Source organism: Pelobates fuscus, chromosome 6, assembly GCF_036172605.1.
Source record: "Pelobates fuscus isolate aPelFus1 chromosome 6, aPelFus1.pri, whole genome shotgun sequence".
Taxonomy (NCBI): domain Eukaryota; kingdom Metazoa; phylum Chordata; class Amphibia; order Anura; family Pelobatidae; genus Pelobates; species Pelobates fuscus.
The window spans coordinates 253,413,762-253,441,059 of record NC_086322.1 but is presented as its reverse complement, the minus strand read 5'-3'; the positions used below and the strand labels follow the sequence as shown (position 1 = coordinate 253,441,059).

Here is a 27,298-nt window from a genome sequence, read left to right as displayed (position 1 = left end):
AGCCAGAAAGCAGAATAAGCGATAGAGTACAAGCAGAGTCACAGGGAAGGAGAACACAGTATAGTCAAACCAGAGCCGAAGTCAAAATACCAATAAAAGCAAACAAGAAAACGCACTATAGGGAACAAAGCAACTTTGAACCACAACAGGGCAATGATACAAGCCTTATGAGCCCTTTTTATAGTGTGGTTCTTTAATTTGATAGCCACGCCCCCAAAACATTAGAATTCGAACATTTCGGCGGGGCATGACGTCATTTACGTCATGACGTTGGCACGCATGCAGCGCTTTATAAAAGGGGCGGCCTCGGAACTGCTGTGGAGTAATGAAGAAGGCTGAGGATGCTCCCAATTCTTCTGGTGGAGATACCCAGGCTGATTCCCAGCCTGACAGCTCACAACAGGTACTCTGACAATGACACAACGTGTTATGATTTATTTAACAAAAATAAAGCCAAAACGGAAAAGCCATGTGTGAAAAACTAAGTACACCTTATGATTTGAAAAACCATAGAATTCAAAGAGGGTGTGCTTTCTTTTTCCCATGACTGCGCGCATGCGTGCACACACGCACGAACGCACACATACGCACACACTTTTGTATTCACACATTCGCTAATTATCTCTCTTATGTTATGTAGCTATATCTTCAAGAACAAAGTAATTTGTAGGGGGAGAGGTACAAAAAGGGTGCTTTATACAAGTAACATAAATTACAATGATATCTTCTAAGCCAGGAAAATTTCACAATGTGAGATTCTCATCACTTTCCTAACTGTATATGCAAAGCATATACATATTACCTTGGGAACTTACCAACATGGCACTCTCCCACACAAAAAACGCGATTCACACCTGCTGTAAAGGGACACTCCAGGTATCCAAATCACAAACCTGTACAGCATTTTGCAAATTAACAATCTGATGATTAATTTAAAGGAACACAGCATTAGAAATAAAAAACAGAATTCTGGGGGGGCGTGGCTTGCCGTGCATGGAGTGAGTCGCACAACGCCGGAGCTCCGCGAACCCGGACCACAAAGCCCCTTATAAATGCCACATTTCACGCCTAATATGGGGAGAACGAAACGCCAGGGCACCCCAGGACCCTCAAGCACTAGCCCACCGAGGAAAAATACCGGACCGCTGGATGATTTCCTTGCCTACCCGGACGGCCCCCGAGCCGCGAAACACGCGGACAAAATGGCGGCCGTGTCCCCGGACCTGGACAACAACGCAGGTCTGGAACCGGGCCCGGTGGGAAGTGACCAGTTAACGCACATTACCGCTGAACTGGCCTCTATATCTGCCAACATGCTCTCCAAACGCGATAAAACTGCACTGGTAACGGAACTAAGGGCGGCGATCAGAGAGGAAATCCAGGAGGTGCGCAGAGACCTCACTGCCCTGGAGGAAAGAGTCACGGAGCTGGAGGGGGAGAATATCAGGGCCATCCAGCACTCCCAAACCGCTGATCATGCCACTGCTAGACAGGGCTCGGTTCTGCTCGAGCTCCGTAGACAGGTGGAGGATTTGGATAATAGGGGGCGACGAAACAACATAAGAATCAGAGGCCTACCGGAGGCTGAGAATGAAAACCTGGACACTGCCCTCAAGCAGCTCTTTACCCATATCTTGGGTGTGGATGCCCCGGATGACTACCAGATTGAACGAGCCCACAGGGCCCTTCGCCCCCCCCAGAAGAGACGGCCTTCCACGCGACGTCATTTGCTGCCTCCTGTCCTTCCAACTCAAAGACGCCATCATGAGGGCCGCACGTGCTCAGACTGTCGTCTTCCAAGATGCCGCAGTCTCGCTTTACCAGGATCTATCGGCCCTTACCCTAGATGCAAGGAGGGCGTTGCGGCCACTCACGCACATCCTTCAGGAGAAACGCATACCCTACAAGTGGGGTTTCCCCTTCAGCCTCCAAGCCAAGCGGGGGAACACATGGAGCTCCCTGAGATGGCCCAACGACGTACCCAGCTTCCTGAGATCGATGGACCTACCGCCGGTCACCATCCGCAACTGGATACTGGACCAACCTCCACCACGCCCGGAGCACCCGGAGGTACCTGCACAGCTCCGCAACCAGGCACGTAGAGACACACAGCCTCTCCGATGGGGAGGCCCTAACGGGCCCGAAGAATAATCAAACTCGTATCAACCCCGGCCCCGATGTCCCCTGGCCCACTGTGATTGCTCCTGTAAGCGGACGTACCTACCTAACGGCCTCGATGACAGCTAAGTACTCATATAATATTGCACACGGGGTACACTGTTGTTTTCTCTCCCACGCAGACCACGGGGGCCCGGGGTCGGAATCTTGGGGACACTCAAGGCAACTGGGGGGGACTCGATTTCCCACGTTTTCTATAGCTTTTGGGTGGGGTACGGGTGTGGACCCTTATATTATTGCCCCAGGACGGCCGCTAACGGACCTCCTCACGCCCGGGAAGCCGGAGCACACCGTTTCCCTTGACACCTGCTACCACCAAAGCCGGGACTCTGGACGCTACCCAAGGCCCAGCCGACCGCCCGCCCGACTGCCCATGTCGAATTGCAAGCCTCCCCAATAATGTTTAGAGCCCCCGGGAACCGTTTCCCTTTTCAACTGTTAGATAGGGGGGACCCAGTGCCAGGTTGGGGATGGGTGTTGGCGGGAGGGGGGGACTTGGATTGGTTTTGTATGTTAATTTGCATATTATCTGTTCTTTTACCCGTTGTGTATGATACCAGTAGACTCGCTCTCCCCGAAACCTACTGCCCATGCAGCCGCTAAATATGCCACTAAGCTGTTGTTGACCCAGCTCGAACCCGATACGCTCCCCAGATTAGAACTAGGGCGGCCGCTCCGTTCCTGGGTCGGGGGATGGGGGGGGGGCGGGGGGCCTGTGGGTGGCTTAGCCTTCACCTGAACATCTCATGTGGCACGTGGCGAGACATGTAAGCTAGCGCACTCACCGCCCACGCCCTACCGGGCGCCACGCAGTCTCGGGCAAGCCTCTACTCCCGCTACCAGACTGCCGATGCCCTTAATGCCCAAGGGTCATGGCGGACCCCTCCTCGGCCCAGTGGCTAGGATGGGGATACCGCGTGTACACGGGGAGCCTGACCATGCTTCATTTGCTGTATATTATGTATATTATGTGAATTGTTGTTTGCCTTGCACACTGTTTGCATAGCTGCTTTCCTCTTACCAGACTGTGCACTGATTTTCTAACCCACCAACAACCCTGCACGTCTTTCTTGCCCGAAAGAACCTGCAGACCCTCCCTTGCCCAGCAGCTAAGACATGGGGCCTAATGAGCTAACGGGGAAATTGGCTAAGGTTCAACTGTTGTAATAATTGCGAACTGTTGTTTGAATTGTATGCTCCCTGCAAACTGATGCACCCCTCGTCAGAATGTATGCTTTCTCTATGCCCCGCCAGTAGCCCCTTGCACCTCTCTATCCCCTCCCCTCCCCCCCGCCCCTGCCCAGCAGATCGCTGTTACTATACGGCCCGGACGAGAGAACCACCATGGCCACCTCACCCTCCCCGCAATACCTGGGTCATCCAGGAGAGGACCCCCCCCCAGGGAAACGTACTTGACGCAACTAGGCCCCCCTCCGGCCCCCGCTGTCCCGTAGCCCTGACTGCTGACCCGCACCTAACAAGCCCTTACGGACGCCTTCTTGCCCCTCAAACAGACCGCTAACTCCACAAGTGTTGCCCCCCCTCTTGCACTAACCAGAATGACCCCTGAACGACATTCTACCCACCCTAATGTGGTCCGGGGGAACGTGACACCCGGTGCCACCGGACGGTTCTCACACACTCGACTTCCAGACCTCCCAGCAACTGACCCACCTGTATATAAGGTCATCCTCACTTGACCTAGGGCCACGGTTGCCTATAACCCCTGACCCCCTACTAGGTGCCCACCTCCTCCTATCTTCCCCTCCTCATCCCCCCCTTACCTCTCCTTCCTCTTCCATCCCCCTTACCTCTCCTTCTCCTACCCCCCCCCGTCGGAACCCCACGGTCCGACCCCCCCGCATCTCGCGCCAGTGCTCAGCCATGGCATCGGGCTATCGGCCCGCACCTTTAATTCTGAGGACGCATAATGTCCGAGGCCTCAACACCCCCGAAAAACGGAGACATTTACTACGCTCCCTCTGGGCTCAGAAGACCTCGGTGGCATTCATTCAGGAAACACACCTGAAGGGGGGGGATGCCCCCCTGATCAGGGATAAACGATTCCCCCTAGGCTATTATGCCAATCATCCCGACGCCAAAAGAGCGGGTGGAGCCATCCTCTTCTCCCACAGCACCCCTTTTACCAGCTCCGCCTCACAGGCAGACCCCCTGGGCAGATACATATTTGTTAAAGGCGATATTGCCGACCATAAGTACACCTTCGCCACGATATACTGCCCTAACAAAGGACAGCACCGGTTCTTGACTAAAACCCTCACACTGTTAGAAAAATTCCGAGAGGGCACGCTGATCCTGGCCGGAGACCTCAACATTCCACTGGACCCACGGATGGACTCGTCTGTGGGTACCAGCGCCATTCCCCTACATTGTATACGTCAGGCTAAACAATCCTTAGCTAAATCAGGCCTGATTGACTGCTGGAGGGTGGTGCACCCCGAGGACAGGGATTACACTTGCTACTCAGCAGCCCACACCAGATACAGTAGAATAGATTATATTTTCCTTGCGCAAGAATATCTCCCCCTCCTGATAGATTCCTCCATTGGCATACAACACGACTCAGACCACGCACCGGTCCAGGTTACACTCAAATCACCGCTCTTTAAACCCAGTGAACGCCACTGGAGACTTAACGAGAACATTCTGACGGACAATGAAACTACCACACGCGTAGCCCAAATACTGACCCAATACTTTGATGACAATGACACACCGGACGTTGCCCCCCTCACTATATGGGAGGCACATAAATGCGTCATACGGGGACACCTGATCAGTATATGCACCCAACGGAAGAGGGAACATACCGCTAAGATACAGGACCTGACACGCGAAATAGCCACCCTAGAGACACGACACAAGACTGACCAAACAGAGGATATCTAACGCCACCTTACAGACGCGCGACGGCAGCTCAAAGACCTCCTATCCCAGAACCTTTTGCTCACCATTCGCAAATCCAACAGACATTTCTACGAGTTCTCAGACAAATGCGGTAGGACACTAGCACGCACCCTGAAACAGAGACAGAGACAACACCACATACACCAGGTCAAGGGACGGGACGGGACTATGAAAAGGACACCGACTGATATACTACAAACTTTCAGGCTCTTCTATGAAGAGCTCTATAACATAGATAATACCACCCGACGTACTGATGCGCCCCAACACTTGCGCAACATAGAGAACTTCCTTACGGAACACGTAGGCCGCACGCTCCCAGAAGACCTGGCTGAGGAACTAGAACAGCCACTCACAGTGGAAGAGTTGGCCGCTGCGCTCAAACGATCTAAAACCCACAGGGCCCCGGGCCCGGATGGTCTGCCCGTCTCGTACCTACGCAGGTTCGGGGACGTGCTGCTCCCACGCCTTGTACTAGGCTTCAACTCTTTGCTGGAAGAGGGTCGGTTCCCAACAGATACTCTACGCGCCACCGTGACGGTCATTCCAAAGGAGGGCAAAGATCCCGCGGAATGCGGGAGCTACAGACCGATCTCCCTCCTTAACGCAGACCTCAAGCTTTTCGCCAAAGCCATAGCCATGAGACTTTCCCGAGCACTCCCTACCCTTGTCCACCCGGATCAGGTAGGATTCATCCCGGGACGTGAGGCGCGTGATAACACTATCCGGGCCCTACACATGATCCATTCTGCCCGGTCGATGAAGAGGAACCTAATTCTGGTCTCCACCGATGCAGAGAAGGCCTTCGACCGGGTAGATTGGCTGTACCTCGAAGCCACCCTTCGCCATATGCAATTTGGCCCCCATATCCGCTCATGGATCCTCTCCCTATATACAGACCCTACGGCCCGCATTCGGGTGAACGGCGCTCTCTCGGCCCCCTTTTCCATCCGTAACGGAACTAGACAAGGGTGTCCTCTGTCCCCCCTCCTGTTTGCCCTCACTCTGGAACCTTTTCTAGAGGCGGTCAGACGGGATGGGGGCATCAGCGGATACCGACTCCACCATACGGAACATAAAGTAGCGGCTTACGCGGACGATATGTTATTCTTTTTAGACAACCCCGCGATCTCTTTCCCCAACCTCCTCCGTGCCTTCAGGACCTTTGGCGACATATCCAACCTAAAACTCAACATGAGCAAATCGGAAGCTCTACCGATATCCCTCGCAGCTGAGAGGGTCGCTCACTTAAAACCCCAGTTCCGCTTCTCGTGGTGTGACTCCAAACTTAAATATCTTGGCGTATGGCTGCCCAGCGACCTATCATCCCTATTTCGACTGAACTTCCTCACCATACTCGCGGTAATACAAACGGACTTGCAACGCTGGAGGAATCTTTACGTTTCCTGGTTCGGACGAATCAACGTAATAAAAATGAATATACTCCCGCGTCTCCTGTACCTGTTCCAGGCTATCCCCATCACCATCCCCAGGACATACTTTCAATCACTGAACACAGCCATACGGCAATTTGTATGGAATGGGAGGGCAAGCAGGATTAGCAGGGCACTATTAGAACGCCCCAAACGCAAAGGGGGCGCAGGCCTCCCTTCCCCTCAAGGGTACTACCACGCGACACATCTGCTTAGGGTGATAGACTGGCACGCCCACCCCACGGCCAAGCAGTGGGTCCCCATTGAACAGGCGCAGGCGAAGGGCACTCTTCCCTCCCGCCTGTGGCTCAGCTCTCTCACTCTAACATCGCTACAAACGGGCAACCCTCTGATCGACGATACATTACGGGTCTGGTGCTCAATACGGTATACACGCCAGCTCACCACCACCGACAGCCCCCTTACACCCATTACCCACAACCCGGGGGTGGGTGGGGGTCTCACGCCAGCAGACCTGCGCTCCTTCACCGACTCCGACTGGCTTAGCTTCCGACAGCTCCTACAGGGACACCAACTTATACCCCTTGCGGCCATCCTGGGTGACAAGGCCCCCACAGGACTAGACCACTTCCACTATGCTCAGATACGGGCCTACTATAACGCCTTTTCAAACAAACAGTGCCTACACAGACCCCCCACACAGTTTGAGTCACTGTGCACATCCCGAACCCACCCGGACAAGGATATATCACTGCTTTATGCGACACTGCTTGATAGCGAACATCGGACACACCCTAGATATATAGCTAAATGGGAAGAAGAGACAGGGACTACACTCACGGACCAGGAATGGGACAAGATTTTTGCGCTAACACACAAAACCTCCATCAGCTCTAAGGTTCAAGAAACAGGCTTTAAGATCCTCACGCGCTGGTATAGAACCCCTGACGTGGTACACCGTATAGACCCGGGATCCCCTAAGGAATGCTGGAGATGCGGTGGCACGGATGGTTCCTTCCTCCACATATGGTGGACGTGCCCTGATATTGTGCCTTTCTGGACGCAAATCAGAGAGGCCATCCGTCTCATAACAGACATCACCCTCCCCTTTCACCCTCTCACCATGCTATTGCACCATACAGACATGTCTATCTCGGCCTACAAAAAATCCCTGGTCAGACACCTCCTGACTGCAGCCATAGCGTTGATTCCCGCCCAGTGGAGACAAAAGGGTGCACCCACCTTCCAGCGGTGGCTAGACAGAGTAGGGGAGATACACCACATGGAATCACTCACGGCAGCCCTACAGGGCAGACTGGAGAGGTGCGATCGTACCTGGATGCCATGGCTGTGGTACCTCATGATGGACGGGGCCGGGAACCGTGGATCCCTCTCCCCCCCCCCCCTCGTCCCCACCCTCTCTCCCCTCCCCTCCTCTCCCTGCTCACCTACATTGAAATACCATCCATATACCGCCCAGACCTTGCCCTACCCTGGACACCTGTCATTCATAACCAGACTTCGGACACAGGGTCATTGACCCCTCGCATCTTGGACTATACTACCCCACTCACGTTAGCTGACCGGCCTGACGGACTCTGACTTAACCAGATCCCTAGACCGCTGTGACGGATGACCCCTACCCATACCCGCCAGACTACCCCGTAGCCATTTCTCGACCAGGTATCGCGAAACAGGCGCTTACCTCTATCCCATCATTTTGTGCCCCATACCCCGTTTGCTGATCGTCACAGTCTACGCTCATGTAAAAGGGGATCACGACCCATATTACGACTAAGCTGAATTGCCCCACATGTGATATTTACCTGATTTTATTGTTGTAAGTTATTAGCCCTAACAGAAACTCCTTAACGTTGGCATCTTCCCGCCCTAGACCCTATTTGTATTTTACACCCCACTCTTGATTTACCTCTGTACGCTCCAACGATTCGAAGTCACCCACATCTGTCTACCATTGCGCACTCCGGACCACAAGCAGGTTATCGTGGCTCCTTGCAAATGTACTAACTAGCTTGTTAACCAGTTGCTTTCTATGTTCTATCTGGAGGGCTCTATCTGGGGCTCATTTTTGCTATAACTATGCTATGATGTAAATTCCTATGCCACATACCGGAGTTTTTCTTTTGGGTCTATGATGATTGGTGTGCCCTACAGCTCATCTTGTTCACATGTACTGTACACGTTTGAATTTGGAAAATAAAGATTGTCAAAAAAAAAAAAAAAACAGAATTCTGAACGTTATGTGTGTCCCTAGGTATATGCAGGTTCAATCCCCGTGTTCAATAATAATGAACAAGACTAAGGTTTTACTTACTTACGGCGCTGCTCACTTTTCCACCTTCTGTAGATATAGATGGAATTACTGTGCTCTGCACAATGATTTCCTCTATATGCTGAGTGACACGTGCAATGCTCTGCACAATGATTACCTTTATATGCTGAGTGACACATGCAGTGCTCTGCACAGTAATTCCCTCTATATACTTAGTGACACATGCAATGCTCTGCACAGTGATTCCCTCTATATACTGAGTGACGTGCAATTTTCTGCACAGTGAATCCCTCTGTATACTGACACGTGCAATGCTCTGCATAATGAACACCTCTATATACTGAGTGACACACATGATGCTCTGCACAGTAAATCAATATGTATATTATGTGACACACTGCTTTGCAAAGTTATTTCATTAATATACTGAGTATCAATGCTCTGCACAGTGAATCCCTCAATATACTAATACACAGAATGTTCTGCACAGTGAATTCCTCTATATAATGAATGACACAGAATGCTCTGCACAATAAATGCCTCTATATATCGCGTGATACACATAATGCTCTGCTCAATGAATTCCTCTGCATAATGAACGACACTGAATCCTCTGCATAGTGAATCTCTCTATATACTGAGTTACACACACAATTCACTGCACAGTGAATCCATCTGTATATTAAGTGACACACTGCTCCGCAAAGTTATTTCCTCAATATACTCATGCACAGTGAATCCCGCTATATACCGAGTGCCACACCCACACACGCACATATACACTGACAAACACACACATATACAAACATATACACACTCTGATACACACACATTGACAAATACAGACATACAGTCATAATGTAGAAATACAAAAAATAACTAGAGAGTTGTAGCTACAGTCATAATGTGTATGTTTGTGCATGTAAGTGTAAGTTTGAGTATCCTTGTTTTTGAATGCGTGTCTGTGACTGTGAGCATGTGTATGTCTGTGTTTGGAAGCGGGTGTTGTGGGGGGTAGCTGCAGTGTTTTGCGTGTACATTGGGATGCTTGTGGTCTTTGTGCATTGTGTGTATTTCATGTTTGGAATGTAACTGTAAGAATGACAATGTCTTCGGGGGTGACTGTGACAGGGCGAGTGTGATATGGTTGAGGGGGTGAGTGTGAAATAAAGGGTGCAAAATGCTTTAAACACTGACCTGATTCCCCTCGGCGCTGGGTTGGGGTCCTCCTTTGTCAACGTCAGCCAATGGGGCAACCTAATGTTCATGGACGGCAAGTGCCATGTGCGCATTAGGCCTTCCCATAGGAAAGCTTTGACTAAATGATTTCATATGGGGATTTTCAACAAGCTGGACATCCTCATACAAAGCGTGATGATCTCCAGCGTCGTTTCACAGAGTCAAACTCCGTGAAACAGCAAAGACAGCCTCTAGAGGCAATCTTAACAGCAATGTAAACACTGCTATGTTTACATTGAGGGTTAATCCAGCCTCTAGTAGCTGTCTCCCTAACAGCCACTAAAGGCCGCTTAAGCGATTCTCAGTGTGAAAATCGCATTGAACCCATGTTGGATGTCCATAAGAAAGTATTGAGTAATGCTTTCCTACGGGCGGTTTGAATGCGCGCGGCTCCACTCGAAAGCTGACGTCGGCAGGGGGAGGAGAGGATACTAGCGCCAGCGCTGGATTAAGGTAAGTGGCTGAAGGGGTTTTAAACCCTTCAGCCCAGCGGAAGGGGGGGCTCAGAGGGAGGGGGACCTAATAACCCTATAGTTCCAGGAAAATGGGTTTGTTTTCCTGGCACTATAGGATCCCTTTAATCTACAAATACTATACAATACAAAGATAGATCGAAGCATGTATCAGGGGAAAATCATTCCACCTCAGGGTTTTGGAGACATTTATAAACCCATAAACCTTCAGTCTTGTGATTTATTATTATTCTGCAGAACTACTCAATGGTATTATTTCCCCACAACGTACTATGCACATTTCACCATTATGTATCATCTCTCTCACATGTACATTTTCTACACAGCTAGGTACCACAAAGATTGCGGTGAGGCCAAACGTGATACAACTCCCCACGGTGCAAATACAATACAGCGCAAATATCAGCAGGGCACTATGTCTGCTCTGGAAGTTAAAGTCTCTCTCTGATCTTTTTGGATCACTGCCCATGCTTCCAAGCTGTGTTTAAAAGTGTCCATTGCTAAGTATCTGCAGTGTGTGTATATGTGTGTGTGTATATTTTGTTTCAGTTTTTTGTTTTATTTTATTCCTCCCCCCCCCCAAATACATCAATATATATTATATAAATGATCTACTTACCACTCAGAAACAGGCCCAGTTACAGGATGGAGTCAAAACCTTGTTCAGATAATTTTCTGTCCACAACCTGAAAACATACAAACAAAACACTTGTTTACACAAACCTAGACAAAGCTGATCAATAACATTAGTACCCTGCTCTACCCTCCGCACGTTAGCATACTTGGTAATAGCATTTTTAATATAACCAGCGCCTATGTACCACATTAAAAAAAATTCCATACCCTGGAATTACAATAAACATAAAATTGTATAAATTCAAATCACACTTCATAAAGATACAGAAATGTACTGAATGTGTTCTACGAAATCTGAAGTGAAGAGTATTAGGAAGTTTATAAAAATGCAATCAACTGTTAATTACAACATTTGCTAAACACAGATTGTATTAAAACATCAGACCAGCCAGTCAAGATAACATGAAGAACTTTATCTTCTAAAATAGCGAATAGCCCTCAATGTTGGTATAGACTAGATTACAGGCTCACTATATTATTCTGAATAAATACCGAATCACATGCAATATACTGAAAAAGTAATCAGTGCTAACCCTTGGCGGATTAGCACGGCTGAGAGACACAGCCAATGCTATTTATGAGATGCAGGCAGAGATTTTTAAAGAGGGACTCACTCCTTAACCCCAAATCACCTTAACTCCTCTCCCCATTTAGATTTAGGATATGTTGATATTCCCAGAATTTTATTTACATAAAATAAACTATTAGCCATTTTAATAGCCGTGCACACGTGTATTCCACCAATAGATTTTATAGACTTGCATAATAGATCAAATGGTCTCATAGTTGAAGTCTTAAACGTACCACAAACTCCTTATTTGATTGGATATATGAAAATATATATATTCTTTAATTGAGAAAGTATACAGCAAGGCTATGAATTCTCCACGTAGCGAAAAGCACCATCTAAGCTTTACTTTAAAAATAAAAAATGAATTGAAATTTTTTTTCTCCAAAAAATGTAATAGAGGTTACATAGTTACATAGTTACATAGCTGAAAAGAGACTTGCGTCCATCAAGTTCAGACTTCCTCACATATGCTTTTGCTGTTGATCCAAAAGAAGGCAAAAAACCCAGTCTGAAGCGCTTCCAATTTTGCAACAAACTAGGAAAAAATTCCTTCTTAACCCCAAAATAGCAGTCAGATGTCTCCTTGGATCAAGCAGCTATTAGCCCACTAATTAGAAATTGTATCCCTGTATGTTATGTTTTTGCAAGTATTTATCCAATTGCAATTTAAACATCTGTATAGACTCTGACAAAACCACCTCTTCCGGCAATGAATTCCATATCCTTATTGCTCTTACTGTAAAAAAACTTTTTCTTTGCCTTAGATGAAATCTCCTTTCTTCAAGCCTAAATGTGTGACCTCGTGTCCTATGTATAGCCCTGTTTATGAATAGATTTCCAGATAATGGTTTGTACATGCACATTGGTGAACTTGATAACAAGGTGTATGTATAGAGAAAACACAAAACAAGATAACCAAATGTTCACAGAAATGTGCCTATAGACCTGAAAGAGGACAATTTGGACCTGCACTGGACCAGTGTGAATTTTGGCGGCAAATTTATATTTAGTTTTAGTCAGTCGTTTGACTAAAAAGCCATTTTAGTTTTAGTTGTATTTTAGCCATTTGAATTGTTTTAGTTTTAGTCTACTAAATCTCTAGTAGATTTTAGTCGATACAACTAAATCTCCAGTGGATTTTAGTGGACATTACTGAAATATAATGTGTTTCATTGAAGCCTCTGTATCTTTTGCCCCTTCTCCAGCCCCTCTATGTCTCTTTGTATGCTCCAAACCTCCATGTGTCTCATTCCCTCAGCCTTCCATGTGTCTCATTACTTCTCCTCCCTCGCCCATCTGTCGTACCAACTAGTGTTAATTTTAGCGGCAAATTTCAATTTGCTTTTAATCAGTCTTTTGACTAAAAAGTCATTTTAGTTTTAGTCGTATTTTAGTCATCTGAATTATTTTAGTTTTAGTCTTGTTTTAGTTGACTAAATCGCAAACATTTTAGTTGACTAAAATCTACGGTAACTAAAATTGTCGACAAAATTAACACTGCACTGGACCTGCTTAGGTACACACATTGCTCACACCTATTTCTTGCACTAAAGTAGATTGGAGCACCAGGATTGGCTATTAACATCTTGGATATGTTTTGCAAATAAGAACGTTTTTTTAAGTCATTCTCCCTAGAATGCATGATATATTACACCGCATTGTGTGGCCCTAAAAGCAATGGGCCACCCGATGGGCCCCTTCAATGCGGCCCCGGCGGTTACACTGTGCGGGCCAGGGCCGCATTACTCAGCTGGCTGGACCCGCGGTTGCAGTGCGACCCCTGCGACCGCAGTAGTTCCGCCACTGACTGAGAGCTACTGTCAATAACTGGTATCACAGACAACTTTTAAATATGTTGAGAGATATTTATTTTTTCCAGTTTATATTTTAACCCTGGTAACCTACATGATTCTACGCCACATTGCTATATTGTAATTCAAATAATTCATCAGGCTTTTTACAGCAAAATAAAAAATAAAAAAAATAAAAGTTTCAATGTCTGCCTAGCAGATGGAGATGATGACATTGCGGAAATCTGACACATACAATATAATAGCACACATATTGGAATATTAGTCACAAAACGGCAGGATCCCTGTGGTCTGAATGATTAAAGGGACACTCTATTGCCACCTAAAAAAATATATTTAGTAGATACATGCACTAAATATGAAAACATGCATACATTTAATAATGCATTTTGTCAATGGGGATAAATATAAAAATAGCTTTCAAAAGCTGGAGGTCTCTTGTCTGCAGCTTTTGTAAGCCACCCCCCTCTTTACCAGCCCAGACTTTCTCTGGCTGTCCAATCACAAACTTCCAAAATAAATCCACTCAGAAGTCTTTGCAAGGCAGATGTTCTGGGCAATTGCTGCCTCTTTAGTTTAGCTCAACAACCAGGAAGTAACCAGGAATGGTTGTCTGATTTATAGCCGGGGGTGTAACAAAGTAAATTTATAAAAGTGTCAATTTCTATTGAAATCTGCACTTTATGTTTAACGTAAAAAGATTACACACAAAGCATTTCAGCAAGCTAAAGAGCTTCAGGTGATTGGCATATTCCTTTAAGCTTTGAAATGGATAAAACCAGGATAACCAGGGCCGCCATCAGGGGGTGACAACCATGACGGTTGTCACGGGCCCGGCGGCCCTGGGGGGCCCGGACTGCTCTGGCAGTCTTGGGCCCCACTTTCCCTCCCTGCACACATAGATAGCGAATATCGCTATCTATGTGTGCAGCCGCGGGCCCACGGCTCCCTGTTACCGCAGAGGGGGCCCAGGCAGCACACAGCTTCTTCTCTCTTGTAATAACTCTCGCGAGACCCGGTTGCCATGGCAACGCTCCGCGGGTCTCGCGAGAGTTATTGGAACAGAGGAGAGAAGAGAAGCTGTGTGCTGCCTGGGCCCCCTCTGCGGTAAAGGGGAGCCGGGGCCCCCCCCACCGGACCACCAGGGATCATGGAATCTCCCCCCTCCCTGGACAAGGTAAGCAGGGAGGGGGGAGAAACATGTAATTAGATTTAAAAAAAAAAAAATGATGTAAAAAATTTCCCCCCGTCCTCTGAGTCCCACCAGGTGGCCCATGCACTTAGGGCCACCCGGAGGGCTTGTATCAGCAGGGGCCCGGTCGGGCGCTCTTTCCCCCCACGACCGGGCCCCTTGCTTTCCGGCAGCCGGCTGGGAGGGAGTGAGGATGGGGGATCCTCACTCCCATCATCCTCAGGCACCACACTGGACCCCATAGAATCCACCCTCCAGCAAAAGGTAGGAAACTGGAGGGTGGGTTTAAAAATGTACATTTTACATGTGTGTCAGTATGTCTGTGTGTCAGTATGTCAATATATCTGTCTGTGTGTCTGTATATGTATGTCTGTGTGTCAGTATGTCTGTTTGTCAGTATATCTGTTTGTCTGTGTGTCTGTGTGTCAATATATCTGTGTGTGTCAGTATGTCTGTGTGTGTGTCAGTATGTCTGTCAGTGCATGTGCATGCATGTGTCAGTCTCTGTATGTGTCTGTGTGTGTCAGTATATGTGCCTGGATGTGTGTCAGTATTTCTCAGTGTATATGGGTGTCAGTGTGTCTGTCAGTGTGTGTGTGTGTGTGTGTGTGTGTGTGTGTGTGTGTGTCAGTATCTCGGTCAGTGTATGTGCCTGTGTGTGGGTGTCAGTATTTCTGACTGTGTATGTGTGCCAGTATGTTGATCAGTGTGTGTGTCAGTATGTCTGTATATAAGCCTGTGTGTGTCTGTCAGTACGTCTACCAGTGTATGTGTCTGTGTGTGTCAATATATGTACCTGTGTGTCAGTATGTCTGTCAGTGTATGTGCCTGCTTATCTGTATGTAGTCAGTGTATGTATCTGTGTATCTGCTTGTGTGTCAGAGTATGTACTTGTGCATCTGAGCCGCAGCTTTATATACAAATACACCCCTCCATTCAAACTTCAACACTACATACAAGCACACTCCTACTTTCAAAAACAAACACTACACATAAATGCACACTTTCATTCAAACTCCAGTACCACATACAAACACATTAACACAAACATACTTCATACAAACACATGCTTACATTCAAACACACAAAACAGTGCTAAATACAACCCTGCAAGCATGGGAAATTGGTAGAGCCCCACCTGTCAAAGCATTGTTAGAGTTGCACGACAGATGGGGTTCTACCTTTAGTCCAATCTTGCAATTGGGTGTCCCAATAAAATTCATTCTATTTAATGCCGCCACTGCATTGGGATGGATGCCGTGATTGCATACCAGGGAGTGAGGGGCGACGGCGGCAGGGCCCAGGGGGCCCAAGCAAGCGGGTCCAGTCGTTATTAAAGACGGCCCTGCACACACACACTGCATACACTAATACAACACACTCTGCATACACTGACACAACACACTCTTCATACACTGACACAACACACTCTTCATACACTGACACAACACACTCTGCATACACTGACACAAGACACACTCTGCAAACACTGACACAACACACTCTGCAAACACTGACACAACACACACTCTGCAAACACTGACACAACACACACTGCATACACGAATACAACACACACACACTGCATACACTAACACACACACTGCATACACTAACACACACACACTGCATACACTAATACAATACACACACTGCATTCACTAATACAACATGCACTCTGCATACACTACACACTAACACACTCACTGCATCCACTATACTGACACACACTCTGCATTCACTACACTAACACACACTCTGCATCCGCTACACACTAACACACTCTCTGCATTCACTACACATTAACACTCTGCATTCACTACACTAACACACACTCTGCATCCGCTACACATTAACACACACTCTGCATCCGCTACACATTAACACACACTCTGCATTCACTACAAATTTACACACACTACATTCATTACACTGACACACTCTGCATTCACTACACCCTAACACACACTCTGCATTTATTACACCCTAACACACACTCTGCATTTATTACACCCTAACACACACTCTGCATTTATTACACACTAACACACACTCTGTACACACACTACATCCACCATAAATTGAAACACTCTGCATTCACTATACACAGACACTGCGTCTAATACACACACTACATCCACTACAGACACTGCATCCACTAAACACATTTCATATAGTACATACAAACACTACATCCACTACACAAACACACACTACATCCACTACTCAAACACACTCTATGTTCACTATACACACTGCATCTGCTACACAAACACACACTCTGCATTCACTGCACAAACAGTATCTAATACACACAAACACTACATCCATTACACACATTCTAATTTACTTCCACCATACACACCACATTCAGTCCTGCATCATTGTCAGCGAACTAGGTAGGGCATGAGCGGGCCCGGGAGGGAGGGAGGGAGGGAGGGGGGGGCCCAGACCTTGTGCTTTGTCAGGGGCCCCAAAATTTCTGATGGCAGCCCTGAGGATAACTATCGAATGTCTCTTAGTTCTAAGGAGTAGACACCACAACCTGTAGTCAAATGTGTGCATCCTGAGGTTTGTAATGTTGCTATTTTATATATTTTTATATTTATTGTGTTTTTATTTTGTCAAAGTGTCTGCATAAAGACAAGCAAATAATAGACAATCTATTCTAGGGTCATGCATTTTATAATCCAAATCAAAAGCTAAATTGAGTTGAAGTTTCAGAATCAGCTATTGTTGCCTGAATTTTGCATTTTGTGTTTCAATTCACTACAATTCTGGTTTTAGTGAATATACTTTTATATCCCTCTCATCAACCAAAAATTAACAGTTCCCCTTTAAAAAAAAAACAAAAAAAACAAAAAAAAAAACACTCTAAGCACCATAAGCACTACATCTGTAGTAGCTATGATACCATGAGTGCCCTTGCACCCCCCAAAGTAAGAAGTAAAAACTGCTTGCCAACGGTTTAACTTCTTACCTGGAGTCAGTTGGATACCAGGTACCCAGCGGATACCAGGAACTTGCTAATAGTTTGTCTACGAACATGTGAGGCACCATGGGAACTGCTGTCACCATAACCAACGCAGTGTACTGTAGTAGTGGTAATGCTTCAAGTGTTCATTAGGTCTGTTTTGTAGCCATAAAGGTAGATGTAGCCATTTAGCATGCAGTCATATTTGAAACAATAAATAGAAGCCTGGTAAAAAAAAAAAAAAAAAAAAATACCACATCTTATGATGATATTGTTATTAGATGCCAATGTTTTAGTCTACAATAGGCAAGTTTGGTTATTAGATGACCATCTTGAGGCACAATCTCTACATATATGTTAAATAATAGTTGGGTAAAGACGACCTATTGATGAGTGCTAGTAAAGTTGCTTTAAGAGCAGATATAGGGAGAAGTACTTATGGAAGCATTTGGTCACGTCAGTGTTTACAACAAGTGTTAACCACACTAAGTCTTCAGTGAATACTATTCTACCAATCTACTTTCCTAATACTTATTCTTATTGTGTCACTTTACCCCACTCTCTCTAGCATGTAAGCTAATTGAGCAGGGCCTCAACCCCTCTGTTCCTGTGCGTCCAACTTGTCTGGTTACAATTAAATTTTTGTTGGCGCTATATAAAAGTAATAATAATATGAAATAACTTGATTGAGGACTTCACTACACTTAAAGGGCTAAATGCAGAGTTTTTGTTTTGGGTGGGGGTGGAGTGGTTTGTTAATTTTTTTTCTGTCACAATTAAAAGTGGGGTTGCAAAAAAACTTTATTTTTTAAGCCAATTTTAAGAATAGGGTCACTGATTGGTCAAGAGCGTCAGCTGACCACTCTCAGCCAAGCAGCGTCGCTGCCGCCCGGTTCTGCAAGATCCTTACGGTTTAGAGGGTTCGAAAAAGGTATTAGCCCATAAGGTGAGCCAGGGACATCCAGGTACCATAACAACGTAATTTCTATGTAGTTCTTATGGTGTCTCAACTGTTCCTTTAACCCTTTAGTGACCAGACCATTTTTCAATTTTCTTACCGTTAAGGACCAGGGCTCTTTTTAAATTTCTGCGGTGTTTGTGCTTAGCTGTCATTTTTCTCGTACTCATTTACTGTACCCACACATATTATATACCGTTTTTCTCGCCATTAAATGGTCTTTCTCAAGATATTATTATTTTCATTATATCATATAATTTGCTATAAAAAAAAAAGATGAAATATGATGGAAAAATTAAAAAAAAAACAACACTTTTTCTAACTTTGACCCCCAAAATCTGTTATGCATCTACAACCGCCAAAAAACACCCGTGCTAAATAGTTTCCAAATTTTGTCCTGAGTTTAGAAATGTTAACATGTTCTTAGCTTTTTTTTTTAAGTTATAGGGCTATAAGAACAAGTAGCACTTTGCTATTTTCAAACCATTTTTATTTCAAAATTAATGCAAGTTACATTGTAACACTGATGTCTGTCAGGAATCCCCGAATAACCCTTCACATGTATATATTTAAAAGAAGACAACCTAAGGCAGTGTTCCCCAACCCCCGGGCCGCGGACCGGTACCGGTCCGTGGATCAAACGGTACCGGGCCGCCCAGGGGTGTGCGAGCCTGCCGGCTAATGCAGGGCTGGCATTGCCCAAGTGCCAGCCCTGCAATGTGCCTGCGGACCGGAGGGGAGATCAGAGATCTCCCTCCCCGGTCTGCAGGCACATTGCTGACAGCCGGCAGGGGAGGGAGTGAGAGAGGACCCGGGAGCTCTTACCTGCAGCTCCTCCGGGTCCTCCTCTCGCGAGATTTGGAGCGTTGCCGCGGTAACCACGGCAACGCTCCAAATCTCGCGAGAGTGAACTCTAGCCCTGTAACTGGGCTAGAGTTCACCTCACCACCACCGGACCACCAGGGAATCCCCACCGGACCACCAGGGACTAAGAAATGTCCCCCCTCCTCCCAGTAAAGGTAAGAAGGGAGGGGGGACATCAATATATTATTTTTAATTAAATAAATTTAAAAAAGCCTCCCTACCCTCCTTACTCCCCATACACACACTGCCCCCATACAAACACTGCCCCATACACACACTACACACACTGCCCCACAAACACTGCCCCATACACACACACTACACACATTGCCCCATACACACACTACACACACAGCCCTACACACACTGCCCCACAAACACTGCCCCATACACACACTACACACACAGCCCCACAAACACTGCCCCATACACACACTACACACACAGCCCCACAAACACTGCCCCATACACACACTACACACACTGCCCCCATACACACACTACACACACTGCCCCCAAACACTGCCCCATACACACACTACACACACTGCCCCCATACACACACTACACACACTGCCCCCAAACACTGCCCCATACACACACTACACACACTGCCCCCATACACACACTACACACACTGCCCCCAAACACTGCCCCATACACACACTACACACACTGCCCCCATACACACACTGCCCCCAAACACTGCCCCATACACACACTGCAAACACTGCCCCATACACACACTACACACACTGCCCCACAAACACTACCCCATACACACACTACACACACTGCCCCCAAACACTGCCCCATACACACACTACACACACTGCCCCGCAAACACTGCCCCCCATACACACATCGCCCCAAACACACATCGCCCCAAACACACACACACTGCAACTCTCACACACACTGCCACCCTCACATACACACTGCACCGCTCACACACACATACACACAATTTTGAGTCTATGTCTTTATGTGACTGTGTTTGTGATTTTCTGACTATGTATGTGTCTGCGTGTTTTTTTAATATATGTGACTGGTTTTTTTTTTTGTCTTATTAAATCAAAACAAGCGGGCCACGGAAAAATTATCAAATGTTTACCGGTCCACGGCGATAAAAAGGTTGGGGAGCACTGACCTAAGGTATTAAACTTGGGGTATTTTGACTCTTTTCATGCAAACATTTTACCACCAATCTATGCCCCCCCAAAAAAATGGTAATTTTTTTGACGCAATTTAAGAATACATGTACATGTACATGTGCAAAAGAACACCCCAATATGTATTCAGCAACATCTCCTGAGTACATTGATACTACCCATGTATAGGTGTGTCGGGTTCTCTGAGGGCTAAAAGACATTATTTGGAGGGTGCGCATTCCATTTTTCCAACTTGGAATTTTCTCAGCTGGTCATCATGCACCCATGTCCTATTTAGGACATTTTTGAAGCCGCACAATGTAATTTACCCCCATCAAATTATATATGTTTGAAAAGTAGACACCCCAGGGTATTTTTAAATGGTGGTATTTTAACACTTTCCATGCATTAATTCTGCCATCAGTCTTTGTCAAACTTTTGGGTAGTCATTTTGTGTTATTTTTCTCTCACATTGTACTTTAGGCATGGATTCTCAGTTGCTGTTATGTGTTACTGACAAAGAACACCCTAATATGTATTCAGCAACATCTCCCGAGTACAACAGTGCCCCCAATGTACAGGTTTTATGGGTTTTTGCAAACTTACAGGGGTCAAATGTAGGGCTTTCCCCTTTTCCATGTTTGCACATTGACATTTGCCAGATTGGTTTGCTGGGCCTATGTTACCTTTGAAACCATATAGCAGCCAAGGAATGAAAATTAACCCCATCATGGCATACCATTTGTAAAAGTAGACAACCCACGGTATTCAAAATGGGGTATGTCCAGTCTTTTGCTGGTCACTTAGCCACAAAAGCTTGCCAAAATTAGCATTCATATTTGTTTTTTGCATTTTTATTTTACACAAAAACTGCACTTCACTTTTACTGGTGATTTCATCATCGTGATAGGTTTTACTATTTTAAACACTCATATTTGTGTTCAGTGAAGTCTCCCGGGTATAACAATAGCACCCATGTACAGGTTTTATGGTGTTTTGAGAACTGTTAGAGAACTGTTGATCTTGAGGAAAGTCCCGTGTAGTGGACTGAAACGTCGATCATTTTAAATATGCTTTAATAAAATTTGGATTTTTTTATCTGGACCGTGAGTGCTGCTACCTCTTTGGATTTCTTGGATATTTAAAGCCTTGGCTTAGCACCCGGCACACAAGGGACATTTAAAGCGTGAGTGCAAGAGCATTTTTTCTTTTTTCTCTCTCTCTCTCTATATATATATATATATATATATATATATATATATATATATATTTATTTATTTATTTATTTAATTTATTTATTATTGCTTTTATTTATTTATTTTTAACTTTTTTTCACCCTGCTGGCAGCACTGTGGACACCTATTGCGGCCATGTGACTGCTCTCTTAGTACAGGCATAGCGTTACCATTAGAGCTGCAGGAAGTGATCATGATCGCTTCCGGCACTCCTATTCCCAGCGGACGTATCTGGTACATCCGTGGTCCTTAAGGACCGTTTTTTTTTGTCGGATGTACCTGATACGTCCATGGTCACCATGGTCGACTAGATATATGTATAGCTTTCTTTAAAGGCGTTGCGTAAACGTGATATTTATAAATCGCTGCCAAGGTTTGCCTTGGAATTTTTTTTTCTCTCACTAAAGGATGCCAAGATCGAAAGGTGGGAACCCCCTAGACCCCCACTAAATCTACATTCTCATAGATAAATAGGTAGATATATAGACAGACAAACAGATATTTCACCTGTTAAGCTACTATCTGTAGCTTTCATAACATAATTCCTTTCCCATTATCCAATTTTTCTAAAATTAAATCTATCCACTTATGGCGTCTTGTTGTTTATTGTTAGAGTGCAACTGCATTCAATGGGCTGTAGCTATTAAAGTAATTCTGACGTAACTAATAAGTACACATTAAGTAATGTTCTAAGTACGAAATGTTATTAATACATTGAGGAAACATACACAATAAGACACGTCGTGCGACAAGATTTGAAGACATTACATCTGGCCACAGCTTCTTGGTAAACAGCCGCAGGGATAAACACAGATATGAGAAATCAGAGCCAGCGTCTGCATGATAAACCCTAAATTAATCTATGGATTTAAGGATTAAGCTTATGAGCTTGAGTGACTGCCAGGGGCTAAAGGTTATTATGAAGAGATGTTCTTATGAGAGGGTAACTATGAGACATGATTTAGGTCTTAATTAAAGAGTTGGAGAAACACCATGCAGCAAGAGTACATTTCATTAGTGGTAGAAAGAGGGTAGGGGAAGATGGTACAGTAAATAAGACTTGATGAGTTCTGAAAAATGAGGTCAACAAGGAATTGTGGGAACGAAAATATAATATTCTATTCATATTATAAAAGGGCAAAATGTCATCCTCCACTTTCACGCACTCGATACTGGACAACATTTTTCCTTTTACACACTCACCAAATAACGAAAAAGGATCCCATTCAACCATATTAACCCCTAAAAGCATGCAGACACATTGATCCGCTATCCAACTAAACAGAATGCTTGCCATTTACAGTGCTTTGTTTTGCTGTTGATCAAAAGTTTTAGATCATAGAATTTTACGATGGGTGAAAAATAAGCCTAATCGAATCAAGTTCTATCATCACGGTCACTTTAATGCCCATGAACTCTAACCAGAGTTGGCTCTATTGGTTGTGCAGACGAGCACTTTAGCTAAAGGGCAGGCGAACCTCAGGTGCCAGGGCAAAAATTCAAGTGGTGCCTGGGATTTTGTCAAGCCCTGTTTGAAGAGACAATACAGGATGACATAAAGTGAATCCCATCAAGATTATAACAAAAATCTAAAAAAAAAAAAAAACATAAGCGGAAAACCATAAAGTCAACATGGGTGAGCTTAAAATCTCACAGGCAATGTTTCCTTGCTAAATAGTGCACTGTGCCCAACTGTAAACCAAATAAAAATTGTAGACTAGGCGAATTTTGGTCGCCTACCTGATAGTAGCTGATGCTGGACCTCACGATATGCATGAGGGCATCCAGCGTCACCCAAATGAAAACATTATACAATGCTTTTCTGTGGTATCAGACCTAATGCGACTGGCACATAAGCACATTAGTTCCCCCCCACTGCCTGACATTGGCGGGGGAAGAATCCGAGGCGGAGCCTGAACCAGCGCCGCAACATCAGCGCTGGAATCAGGTATGTGATAAAGGGGCTTCAAACCCGTTCAACAACATGGGGTGGTGGAATGGGTCACGAGACAGGGGGGCACTATAGTGCTAGGAATACAACTTTGTTTTCCTAGCACTATAGTTGTCCTTTAAGCTGTGACTGTAGATGTGTTGTAGAATTGTACTGCTTGCCTTGACCTGCATTCTGCAATCTAGTTTTCAAATTCACTACAGCTCACTGTTTAATGAATACATCTATATTTTTATGTAACCAGAATGTCCCATGTTCCCTACCCAGCAAACGTCTGCTTTTTTCTTGTGTTTGTGTGTGTGAAAGTTGATCATATTGTTGTGTGTTGAAAGTTGATCATATTGGCATTTCTGCCTACTTTTTTGGCAGCTTACAGCAAAAATAAAGGAAACAAAAATAAAGAAAGAAATAGGCACTCAACCGATAACTTCTACCCAAAATAGCTTTATAGCCTCACAGAAAACAGAATGATCTAAATAATCAGAAAAAAATATATTTCAAGGAACATTCCGCCCAGTATCAGAGAAGTAAAACCAATAAACACATAAGGGACCCTGGCTGCCTGGGGGGGCACTGGCCCCAACCAATTAGTTATTACTATACAAGAAAGGACAGCAGTTCATTGCCACTTGAGGGAGGTTTGCAGCTATTGGGCTTACAAAAAATGATGGACTGCTGCCCGATCCCCCCCATGCAGCCAGAGCTTTCTGGTGCTCCAAGTCCTCCCCCACCCACCACAACACCAGTGTCACCAATCACCAGGACCACATGGGAATAACACTTCAAAGAGGCAGGTAGGGAACTGTGACCTGAAATTCTTTATTTTAGAGGAAGTTTAGAAGTTGGGCATGGGTGAATTACATGAGGCAGGGAAGAGCTAAACAGGATGAGGTTTGGAATCTATTTTTCTCTCTCTGATTTAAGCAAAAGGTAAGTGCAACTTGCAACCCTCTCTCTTATTCCTATAGGTATCCGTGAATGTGTTTGTATGTAAAACTGATTGTGTGCTCAACAATACAAAATGGAAGACCACGGAAGAGACCAGAAGTTCTGTGGATTGTTAAACAAAGAACTCTGATATTATTTTATTATTATTTTTAAACTGATCTTTCAAACATGAGTAGTACTTGTGCAATATCCATCCATCAAGACAGTCATAACTCTATCTAGCCTTCCACCATGTTCCACTCCCTTCAAGTAGGGCGTAGAACACAATGTATTTTTTTTTTTTTTTTAAAGGCTGTTTTAAACACGATTAATAATTGCGCAACATCGATCTATCAAGACAGTCAGATTTCTAGCCTTCCACCATGTTCCACTCCCTCCAAGTAGGGAGTAGAACACAAGAGTAAGGAAATAACTTGCAAATTAGCCTTTATCTACCATTTGAAGGAAAACGTGGGCCTGAGCATTGAGGTGCATACATGAAAGTGCCAGTACATTGACAAATTTAGATTACACTACCATGAAGCTTTTATCTAAACACAGATTTTCAATGGATATGACTAGATACGTTATCATGTGGATGCATAGATATGCACTGAATCGCTCTTCTTCATATATAGTCCATGTCTAGATATTCTCTCTCCTCATATGTTTCCTCTCCTCTTCTTTGAGCCTACCTCCCTTTTTTTGGAACGTGTCTGGTGAAGCAGGCAGTTCCATACAACTCCCTAATTTCCTGATTTCTTATTCCCCTGTATCATGTTGAAATGCTTTTGAAATAGTCTGAATAACGGAATATATATACTGTGTCATGTGCAAGCAATGCACTATTCCATGGAATAGGAATATATATATGCACATGACACAGTAAGAAGAAAGTATTACCAAGAATAGCTTTGTGGAGTAATATGTTATTGGGGAAGTTATTTTTAGTTCCTCTTTAATAACGTACATTAAAACGACTGCAAATCGTTTAGTTTAAAAGTCTTCAAGAGTTTAACAAAGTGTTTTTAATGCTACATATTATATAAAACGCATAAAGCGTACGACTACTTGAAAACTACTTTGATAAAACAGATCTTCAAGGGTCACTTTACTGATCAGTAAATTGAAGCTAGCCCACACTTGTAAAATAGCTGATTTGGATAAAGTCCCTACATTTCAGTCATTTCTATTTTTGTTTCTCAATGTTACGGAATACATTTTGTGTGTTGGCTTTAAAGTCTCTACAACTATTTAGTGGATTGATCCGTTTGTCTTTGTGCATTTCAGTTAACACAATTTGGGCCATAATCCTACAAAAACAATATTTTCAATAATCATTTTTTCTATGTGCGTTTCTCTTTCCTTCACCCCAATAAATGACGCACTTACTGGTTTGAGTAGTGAAGCAGACATCAGAGAGAAAAAATATATCTCTACAGAAAAGTGCCCAGATTTAAAGGGACACTCTACTGTCTAAATATAAAATAAATAAAAATCACTGTTTAATAGATATACCCAAAATGAAAATGTGCATGAATTTAAGTATGCAATTGTTCATTGGGGGTATATATAAAAACAGCTTGATCTCTTAGCTGCTGCCTTTGCAAGCCCAGATGTTCTGTGGCTGTCCAATCAGAGAACTGCCAGTGCAGCTCAATGAGAAGTCTTTACATGGCAGGTGCTCTGGGCAATTGCAGACTCTGTAGTTTAGCTCCACTGAGCTAGCGAAACCAGGAAGTATGTTTACCTGTGGTCAGCTTGAATGCCACAAGGGTGTAATATTATTTTGAAATCTACACTTTTTGCAAAATGAAAAAAAAAAGAGAATACACTCTTCACACATTATTATTATTATTATTGCCATTTATATAGCGCCAACAGATTCCGTAGCGCTTTACAATATTATGAGAGGGGGGATTTAACTATAGGACAATTACAAGAAAACTTACAGGAACAATAGGTTGAAGAGGACCCTGCCCAAACGAGCTCAGTCTATTTAACGTTTTTCAGCAAGCTAAAGTGCTTTAGTAGTCTTTAGTGTCCCTTTAAGGGGATAAATCTGTTGTCATATACTCTCAATAGTTTTCACCATAGTATGGTTGAGTAGGGAATTTTATTTCTTAAAGGGACACTATAGTCACCCAGACCACTTTAGCTCAATAAAGTGGTCTGGATGCCAGGTCCCTCGGGTTTTAACCCTTCACATGTAAACATAGCAGTTTCAGAGAAACTGCTATTTTTACATAGCAGGGTTAATCCAACCTCTAGTGGCTGTCTTCCTTACAGCCGCTAGAGGGGCATCTGCGACGTTGGATGCGAAATTGGCATCCAGCGTGCAGAACGTCCATAGGAAAGCAAAGAAATGCTTTCCTATGGACTGTCTGAATGTGCGCGCGGCACTTGCCGTGCATGCGCATTCCGCTTCACTCGGGAGCTGACATTGGCGGGGGAGGAGAGGTCACCAGCGCTGAGGGAGCCCGGCGCTGGATAAAGGTAAGCTGTTGAAGGGGTTTTAAGGGG

At 44.9% G+C, this 27,298-nt stretch overlaps 1 protein-coding gene across 2 annotated transcripts in view; it reads right to left on the bottom strand.

The window, feature by feature from the left end:
• Nucleotides 1-27,298, bottom strand: part of LOC134614799 (signal transducer and activator of transcription 5B) — a 173,377-nt gene that overhangs the window by 74,121 nt on the left and 71,958 nt on the right. The window contains exon 2 of one of the 2 annotated variants that reach the window (XM_063458962.1): nucleotides 11,125-11,191. The exons of the other annotated variant lie outside the window; for it this stretch is intronic. The gene's annotated coding sequence lies outside the window, so the exon portion shown is untranslated. The remainder of the gene's footprint in view (nucleotides 1-11,124; nucleotides 11,192-27,298) is intronic. 2 annotated transcript variants of the gene reach the window in all.